Genomic DNA, 10,411 nt, shown 5'->3' with positions numbered 1-10,411 from the left:
AGCAAATAACACCCCTGAGGAGATATATGCCTGCAAAGTCTTCAATACTAAATAAACTAATTGATGATATGATTTTATGTTTTTCTTTTCCTCAAACAAATATTTCTAATTCTACTGGTGATACTGAGTGACGAGGGTAAAATGAAACATTTACATTAAAATAAAACATATATTTCCCATTGTAAGTAAATATGTATATAAAAACATACACAAGTAAACTGGGTTCTGTAATTTAAACATTAAAATAAATAACTTTTACCTTAACATTTATTAAAAAAATACATATGTATTAATATTTTCTGTTGAACTTCAAATTTACAAACAAATTTTGTATTCTCAATGAAAAATGTAGAATTCACTAAAATTAACAAACCAGCATGTATGATATTTTTCAATATGCTGTATATCCTCATGAATGTAAAATATATATATNTGTTGTGTAGTACTACCCAAAGGAGTAGGGGAGTTGTTTTCAATTTCTAAATTATTACTATTTTCTTTGGAATGAGCTAACTATATATATATATATATCAGTTAAAAATATTTTAAACAACTGTTCATGATAGAAATTACAAATTTTGCATTGTGCTAATTTAAAATAAAGCACTACAATACGATTTACCATTTCTATGATCAGTGATTGTTAGAGTTTTGTGATTGTATAATTCTGATTGAAATATATATTTTTTATCATTGGTTTACTTCACATTATACGAAAAAAAATGTTCGTTAAAATTTAGTATCATTATGCTTGTATAAATAAAACAAACTTTGTGTAAATAATTATCATTACTAGAATAGAAGAAATTTTTACAAATTTTGGATTATCTGGACCGCTAAAGTACAAAATATCATTTAATCTGTATTCTGTACCATGTACTTTTATTTTTTCAGTAACACTGCTGACTTAATAAATTCAGTAAACAATCTACTAGGTGCTTGTAAGTCATTTAAATCAGCTAATATTTCATCTACATCACATAATCCACAATTGGTAAAGTTAGTATTCAAATGATAACCTTCTTTACAAACAAATCTATTACACAATTCTAACTGATGTTTAATTGCCAATGTTTTGGTAATATTAATTCTAGTTGAAACGACATTTGCTGCTAATTTTGAGATTCTATGTTTAGATTCAAAGCGAATAGAGGAGAGAGATTTTATAGGACCAATTTTTTTCATTACTAAAGGATAATGTAAAAGGTGATGTTGCTTTGGCTTCAGACGCTCTGAAAATAATTCTACAAATAATTTGTTGTGCTGCTCTATAAGATTTTGTAGATTCTCACAATGTAATGGTGTAATTTTTGGTAGTAAAATTATTGATATAATTTTCCTGAGTAATATGTATAAAGACCAATGTTTATTATTTCAGGAATATATTCTCCTATCAACAAGCCTAAATACCACACAAAATTTTTCATCTCAGAAGCGCTCATTTTAATTGATTTTTTTTTTAATTGTCTTATTATAAAAGAGGGTTTATTCGAGCATTCTTTCCCAAATTTAAAAAATTGTAATTTTGAATGTAAAGTCTCTAAAGTAAAAAATTTATCAATGGTAATAAACCTCTGTAATAAATGAATTATATCAAAACAAGCTACTCCCTCATATACATCATGCATTAAATCAACTATATAATTTTCAGTGAAAGTTTTCAAATTATTCCAAATACATAACTGTTTAATTCCGGTAAAAGTAACATCATTTTCCAGTAAGTCATTTCTGTAATTCATTTTATTACGTAATGTACTATCATTTTGTATAAACATGTACTGCATTTCATTTTTCGGACTTTTGCAAAATCGCAGCAAAATGTAGATGAAAAACTTTCAGTTAACCCTAACATTGTATGTATTCCTAAATTATCTCTAGTAACAAGGCAGACTTTAAAATACAAACGATAAACTTCATCATTTAATTTGATTAAAACGCCCTCCTAATCTAACAGTTTTAGGTCACAAAGTAATTTCGAGAAAATAGCTTCTACTCCAAACTCTTTCAGATCTGCACAGTGAAATAAGAGTGCTAAAAAATGTATTGCAAATTTGACTGGTATATAGGTGGTATACAAAGGACAGATAAATCACGCCTAGTTTATGTATTCCCGCATGAGAACCTAGTGGATTGCCTATTTCATATTCATCAAAATATAACACAATTGGTAATATACATATTAATTTTTTTGTAGCAATGAATTTGCACATTTTTCTTTCCAAAATTCTGACTAATAAATTACTACAGAACGAATCTTTGTCTAAATCTGACATATATGACAGTGTTTCATTTAAAACATTTGGCAACATAAAAAAATTTTCAAATACTTTTTTTATTGGTATTATTTCAGCAGTTACGTTCTTTGGTAGAGGTACAAAGCTTCTTGAGTTTTGTATAATTTGACCTACTAGAAATTCATCTGGAGGAATATAATAACCACTATTTTCTAAAGATTTGAATCTCCGGAATTCGCTACTAAAATTATCAATTATATTTAAAAAAACATCAAAGTAGTTACTAATCTTATTGATGTGTCTTGATGATATATTGTAAGATTTTGTTGTTTCCAAAATATTTTCTTTTAATTTTTGAAAAGGAAGTGAAATGAACTCACTCACATACCCTACAACAGTTTCAACATTTTTTCGGTTAAGTGTGTTGTCACCATACATATTACAAATAAATTTGACAAGATGATCACTAATTACAGTTGTTAAATTATCCAGTCTTTCATTTTTTATATTGTTACTTTCATTTTCAACACTTGACGTAATATCTTTAGTTAGAGAATTTATTCCCTTATTTGAATATTCTTGTGTACTACTTGAAACAGTGACTACAATAGGATCATTTTCATGTCATTTTAAATGTTTTTTATAAGAATAACGATTTTATATAGCTTAAAAATTTGTCTGAATAATATTCGAAATCATTTTATGTTTGTTCTTTTTATTTTTAATTAATTCTTCCATATAAGATAATGTTTCTGTTAATATATTTGGTAGTTCAAAGTATTTTGTAAAAATTTTCCCTAAGGGAATTATTTGCGCAGTTACTTTTCTTGGGAAAGACCCAGAACTTTTGTTCTCTATGCGCCGTCCAATAATATATTCTACAGGATTTATTAAATTGGAATTATTTTCTAAATATTTAAATCTTCTATATTCGGTGCTAAAATCAGACAATAAACTATTATATACATTAAACATTTTATCTAACTGTTCCTTATGGTCTTGTGACAGTTTTTATGAACTCATTACACTAAAAATATGTTCCCTTAATATTTGAGATGGCGATAAAATTCATTCTTTTACAAGTTCAATTATTTTTTGCACATCTTTACGACTGTAGGTACTGTTTCCATAAAGCTGACAAAAAAATGATGTAATGTTTTCTTGACATACAGCAGATAAATCATCAAATAAGTTTATTTGTTGTGTAGTACTACCCAAAGGAGTAGGGGAGTTGTTTTCAATTTCTAAATTATTACTATTTTCTTTGGAATGAGCTAACTGTAGTTGATTTTGATCAGTGTTATAATTTTGACTCGACGAGTTCACTTTAGTTTTTATATCATTTTCAGTTTGATGAGATTTAGTGTGTTTTATATACGAATTTAAAGAAGGATAATTTCTATCACATCCATTCTCAATACAGTTAAATTTACTTTTGCTATGGCACTTATGTACAATTTTTAAGTGGCTAATTAAAGCCTTAAGTGTTTCGAAAGAAACTAAACAAATTCCACATGTAGGCATTGTAAAATCAGTCAATATATGTATTTTCTTAGATCAGAAAATAATGTTGTTGCACTCGAATTTTTCACCTTTGGTTTAATATTAAATATGTATTCTTCTATAAAAATCATCCACAAATGAACACTTTCGGCAGGATATTTTAAATCCATGTCATGGAAGGATTTAAATAGAACTTCCAATGTTTTAATTATAGAGTCAAATTGATAATATATGTTATTAATAACTACATAAAATTTTTCTATATTGTTTAACGGACCTACAATAACCCCAAATGGTTGTTAAGTTAATTTGTGTTTATTTAATTTTTCAATCCGCTTTTCCTTAAATTGTTCAAGTTCTGCGAAACTCTAAAACAAATAGAAATCCGTGTTTTAAGAAAGACAAAAGGTGTAAAACTCACATAAAAGTATTATTTACAGATGTGCTTATTTTTCAGGTCTATCAAAAACTGTATTAAATGAGTTAATAAATATAACCAGAAAAAAAATTTACCTGAACGTTTATGAAAAAGCTTTCAGATACCTCACTTCGGGTTGGTCTCCAACCTTTCAATGTAATAACGTTAAACAGATAGGCAAGTGTCACTGCAGCTAGAACTAATGGATCTGAAAGTATATAAGAATATATCAGCACGTTAAAACACAAGTAAAAAATTTTTTATATCTTATCAACATCTGAATACTTAACAACTGAAATTGTTCTTTGTTTGGCTTCCAATAGTATAGCTTCAGCATTTTTTGGCCATGCTGAATAAATGATATCAATTTTGTCGGGGAACTGTTCATTGAAATCTACTTCAATCTGAAATAAAATGGGCAATTTTTTTATGATCATGCTTCTATGATACATAGGTATTTTTCAATACATTTTATCTCAAAAAATGTACAGCAAATTAAAATTATGCCATATTGTAATTGTCAGAAACTATTAAAAAACAGAATATTATGTTTCATGATTTTTTTTAATGATCAACAATATGTTAACTTTACATTTTTGTTCCAGTCAAATATTGTAATATGAATATTCACAAAAAATTTTCAATTTATGAAAAGCAGCACATTAAAAAAATCCAAGAATCCACTTCAATATTTCATAAATGTGATTGTCGGAAAAACACGGAAATTAATTGGAAAAACATTGAAAATTAAGATCACTTACCAATTCCGCTCCTATCTGTAATTTTAGGGCAGGACACTTTTCAAAAATTTGGTCTAAAGATAGTCCATTAAACTTTGTCTTATTGCATAAGTATCTTGCCACAATTCTAAAACTCTTGTGTACGGTTCTATAACCATTTGTAATAATTCTAAATTTCTTTCATCGGTACTTTCAAATTCATTTACTTCATTAACTTCAATTTCTAAAAAAATATATCGACTTGTACAAGTATTATAATAAGAAAATATTCCATACCATAGACTTTATGGATTTCTTCAGCTCTCAGTGCTTGTTTTATATTGACATATCTAGACCACAGCTTTCCTTTCGGGGCACTTTTTGGTGAAGTTGTCGTTTTTGCTGTATATGGAATAAAGTAAGTGTCTTTTTTTTTATTTGGAAATTTTTTTCAATTTCTGTTACAGCTTCTTCAAACATATAAGTCTTTATCCTAGATGAAGGGTATTAAGTAAAAGTTTTTTTTTTATAAAGAACAAATAAGAGACTTACTCATTTTTATCAGTTAATATCAGCAAATGGTTTACAATTTCCTTAACCAGTTTTTGTTTTGTATCGTTTGTTAAATTACTTTTATTTGACATAACAATTCTGCCATCTGGAGTCTTTAATAACACAGCTTGTAAGCCCTAAAATTTTAACAAAAAACATATTTTTTTTAATTTGTAGGTTTTATATTCCAATATAAACATTTATCTAAACACTTCACTCTATTTAAACATGTTTACTTACTCTTGGAAAAAGGCAAGAATGTTTTGTAGTAGGTTGTTCTACTAGAGAACTGTCATAATAATCTAATTTTCTTTTTGCTGCTGGAATTTCAGGGATTTTAAAAATATCTTCAGACACTTTGTAACGAAGTGATTTTCCGACACCCCATATTTGTGTTCTTTTTATTTAATTTTATTAATAAATATAGTTTACCGCACCGGCATTATTTTTGGGCATTTCAAACGCCGTCCGTCACCGCGTAGCACCAAGCCGATGGCCGGCAAATTCACACCGCGTACGCCAGTCTTCCACCTGCCAGCGTAGAGACCAGTCGTGCCGAGTCCAGTCTGCCGTCCAGCCAGCAATACGTCACCATCACATGAGTAAGAATTTTACAAGTCCCGCTTAGGCGAACTACGCAGCCCCTACCGAAGCATCGCCAGGGCTCATGATACAATAAACTTATAAGATATGATACTAAGAGGTCTCATTTTCGTTCGACTCTGCGCATGACGTCATGTGGCTAGTAAACGCTCACATTGTTCCATTATTGGCACACGTATGAGCATGGAAAATACGGCTAATTAAAATTTGTAAACATTGTAAACATGTTTTTGCCTTAAATCACAAATATTTAAATAATACCTAATTGCAGCATTTATTTAGCAAGTGTAAATAAAAAAACGAAGCTTTAAAACTATACACACAATTTGTCCCTAAAAACACGAACTACCGTAACTAGCATTTTAATAATTTTACAAGAGAGCGGCGTAAAAACGAAAGAGACGTCCGTTTTCAAACTACATATATTATTTCATTTAGTATTAAATTAAACATACATTTTTTTAGTTTTAATGTATTTTGACATATTATGTAATATTTGCATATTCTATTATATGCTATGATATTATTCTATTCCTTTGTGACAGAGATAAGGAGCAAATACACATTTTTTTTAAAGTGATTTTTATTTATAAAAAGGCATTCGATTTCTTACATAAAGTGTGACGTTCCCAATGATCACAACAATTGTTGGTAATTAATAAAAAAACACTAAAATATCTAAAACCCAATTGCAAAGTAGTCTGACTTGGATGGCCTGCTAACAACAGTGGAGGAGGGGCAGGTTCAAAAAAAGATATAAAATTAAGGGCGCCACATGGTTGACATCCAGTCAGATTCCAATTAATACCAACCAACCATGAATTTAGCAAATTTAAATAAGCAATGCCTAGATTTTCAGGCCAACTTGAATCTAAATACTTATAAAGTAATAAAATAAAAATAATTATCTACAAATTTATTACTAGCAAGGTAGGTATACTATGGAATTTACAAGTCCAAGTTTGCCTATGTAAATTTATATTAATAAAAGAAAAATCTATAAATATTTAAAGTTATTTACCAGCTATCTTAAATATCAAAAAGAAATAAAATCGTAATAGAATATAATCTTATTTTTAATTCAGGGACTTCCACTTAAAAGATGGTTAAAATAAATCATCCTGTACCTGGTGTGGTGAATTATAAGTTACCCTGTATACTACAGTAGAATTGGCAACCTTTTATTATTCTGCCAAATATAAAAAGTGACAATTCTAAAGAAAATAAATCAAAGTCAGCAGATTTTAGCCGCAGTTATAGCTATAATCAGTGTAATCAGAAAATATACTGCAGTTTTATATTGAGGTACTTGAAGGTAATATGGCCACCTTAAGGATCAAGTTTTTACTGTGAGACTGGTAGGATCTTTTTTTTGACAATAGATAATAATTTATGTAATCTAAACACTTTTTAAACTCTCACACACGGATTCATCATTAAAGGTGCGGTTTCGGTGGTGCGTCTGGCGGCCGCGACTAGCGACTGCCACTGGTCGCAAATTACTGCTTTAATGCATATTAGATGCACGTGGCAACTGTGCGGCGTTCCAGCCGCGAACACTGGCGATCAAGTCGCAACGTCGGCGACTCGACTGCCTATGGGACCAGTCTAGCCGCAGTCGCAGTGGATAAATGGCGCGTTTTTCTGCACATGAAGATGAAATATTAGTAGAAGAACTTCCAAAATATCTCTCTCTTTTTAATTATGAAGTACCCCCCAAACAAAATNTCCAGCGGGGCCTACTCTTTTTTGAAAAACATTCTCATCAAACTTTTATATACAGGGTGTGTAAAAACCAAAGTACAAGGTGTTTAAAAAAAATGTTATATTTACTAACCAGCGAGGAGAGCACCGCGGAGCGGTGCTCGGGCCGCGCGCAGCGCGGCTCGAGGGCCAAAGGCCCGAGAGAAAGGTCAAACTTCGCGTCAGCGAAGTTTGCCTACCTTTCTAGTATCTCCTATTAAACTCTGAAAACCACCTGATGCTAGGAACCTTAGGCCTATAAGAACTTGTAGCATAACTGATAGGGAATGACTGCGTCTCGTGGGGTGTTCTAACTCTGGTGCCAGTAACTCGCATAACTCCAAAATCACATTTCTAGGTAAACGATAATATCTACAATAAAATGCATTTTAAAAAGGAAAGTTTGAATAATTTTTATTTTTTTTAAAATACCTTAATAAATGTACATCTGGTACTTGCATAGGACCTAATCGGTCTCGAAACAGTCTCTCCCTGTTCATATTTGCTACTGGCTGTTGGTTTTCTCTCGGTTCATCCAACCTTTCGTTGAGATTATCATTCTCATTTTCTTCATTATTTAGAACAAGGATAATTCTTGCCGGACCAGGAAACATGCTAAAATAAATAACATTGACATTGAAATTATGAAGGTCGTTTCTGTTTTCGTAATTAAGTGAACACTTAAGTGAACACACTATAAATTAGTGCCTCTACTGTATTGTTAAATATACTTGGTAATAATTAATATTCTACAGTACTTTTTACAGTAAAATTTCAATGCAACTACTTATTCACATAAAAAGTTTGATGAATCACAATTCTAACCTATAAATAAGTATAGTTTTTATGTATAATACTTACATAGCAATGTATTAACTAATCCTTAGCACTGAAAAGTACTGTTTATTTTTATAAATAGTCCAAAAATATACAATACGAAACGCAAGGAAATAGAGACCAAAGTTACACGATTTTTAGACAGGCACAATGTAATGGGTACCTTTTTAAAAGAAATGCACTGTATCTTTATCCACTTTTGTTTATTACTAAGGTTACACTTAATACAACTTAATACTAGAGATTGTTGAAAATGTATTTAGTTCGAAGAATATTTTAATAATTGAACGTAGGAATGAATAATTAATGATTGATTTCTGGTCTTGCTGCTCTGAGTATTTATATAAAACTAACTTGGAAACAACCATAGTTGTACAAATGGATTTTAGATAAATGAAAATATAAATGTAATTAACGTATGGACAATTAGTCTCCAAGATACAAGCATCAATAGTAGATAACTAGTTGAATAAATAGTTTATCGATTCTTAATGGCAATAGACAATGAGAATTAGTAATACTTGTCATTGTTGCTTGCTTCCGGAGCATTTCTTGTTTACTTATTTTAGTACACATACTTAACTTAAATCAATACCTAATTACTAAGGAATACATCTTATTTTAATATTAACGATATAATACATAGGCGTAACGTGGAAGGTAGGGTTGGTACATTACAACAATACCGGGTCTAACTTTTGGCGTAAATATGGGCGCAGATAAATAGCGTAAGCAGTAGCGCAATTTTCGTGAATAGCTTTACACAGGCGCAGAGCTGGTTAGTCCGACTAACGCGTTACGCCCGTTTCATGAATCCGGCTGTCACAATTTTTAAAAATGTCCAGAACAGTTTACGCGCATTTTTAAAAAAATTTGCTATTGGCCATATTACCAACACAGTGTCGGTAATATGACCACATAGTGATTGGTTTAATTTCTTGTATTTCGACGATTTTTAAGTTTGATTTTGACTAGAAATTTAGGAAAACTAAACATTAGAAAAGCATCTGTATGATACTATTTTTATTTACACAAAAGGAAAACAATACGTATTTCTTAACTAATGAAACAAGTAAAACCAAAATTTCCTCGCAATCCGGGCATAAGTAAACGGTTAATTTATCTTTTGATGTCAATCCGACGCATTCTTCGTGCACGTACAAATTACAGGTGGAACATAACCTCATATCTGCAACTCTATCTTCCTTACAGACATTACAAAACCATGATGCCGTAGGATTATTATTGTCTTTTTTCTTTCGTAAAGAAGAACTGGTAGGAATCTTTTTGGATATGGCCTCCTTTTGAAAAAAGTCTTTTTTGACCACTTGAGCTCGGCAATTCAGGGCCGGCTTACGTGGACTTTTGCGTTTGGTTGTTGTTTCGTCAGGCGTATAGAGCAATTCCTGGAACGATACGTCTGCTTTAGTAGAGTTCTGTAGAGGTTGCCTCTCGTTAAAGTCGGATATACTCTCGTCACTTAAATCATCGTCGTGTAGGGTTATATCGGATGATTCCGATCACTGCTATCATCGGATGAGTCTCGGCGTTTGTTCGCGGTTTTGTTTTGAAGGCCGGATGTGGAAGATCTGGGATTTGCGGATTGTTTTTTCGCAGTTTTGTTTTGGAGACCGGATGTAGAAGGTATGGAACTTGAGGGTTGATCTGGGACGGCTGCATCGACTTTCTGTTTAGTAACAGTGCTCGGAGCATAGGCAGTTTCAGAAATTGCATCCTTGTTGAAAGGGTAGATCCCTGTTGCAGCAAAACCTGATTTAATATTTGCTGGGGTTAATGCTTTA

Source organism: Anoplophora glabripennis, unplaced genomic scaffold (assembly GCF_000390285.2).
Source record: "Anoplophora glabripennis isolate ALB-LARVAE unplaced genomic scaffold, Agla_2.0 scaffold1373, whole genome shotgun sequence".
Taxonomy (NCBI): domain Eukaryota; kingdom Metazoa; phylum Arthropoda; class Insecta; order Coleoptera; family Cerambycidae; genus Anoplophora; species Anoplophora glabripennis.
This window is presented reverse-complemented; position numbering follows the sequence as displayed.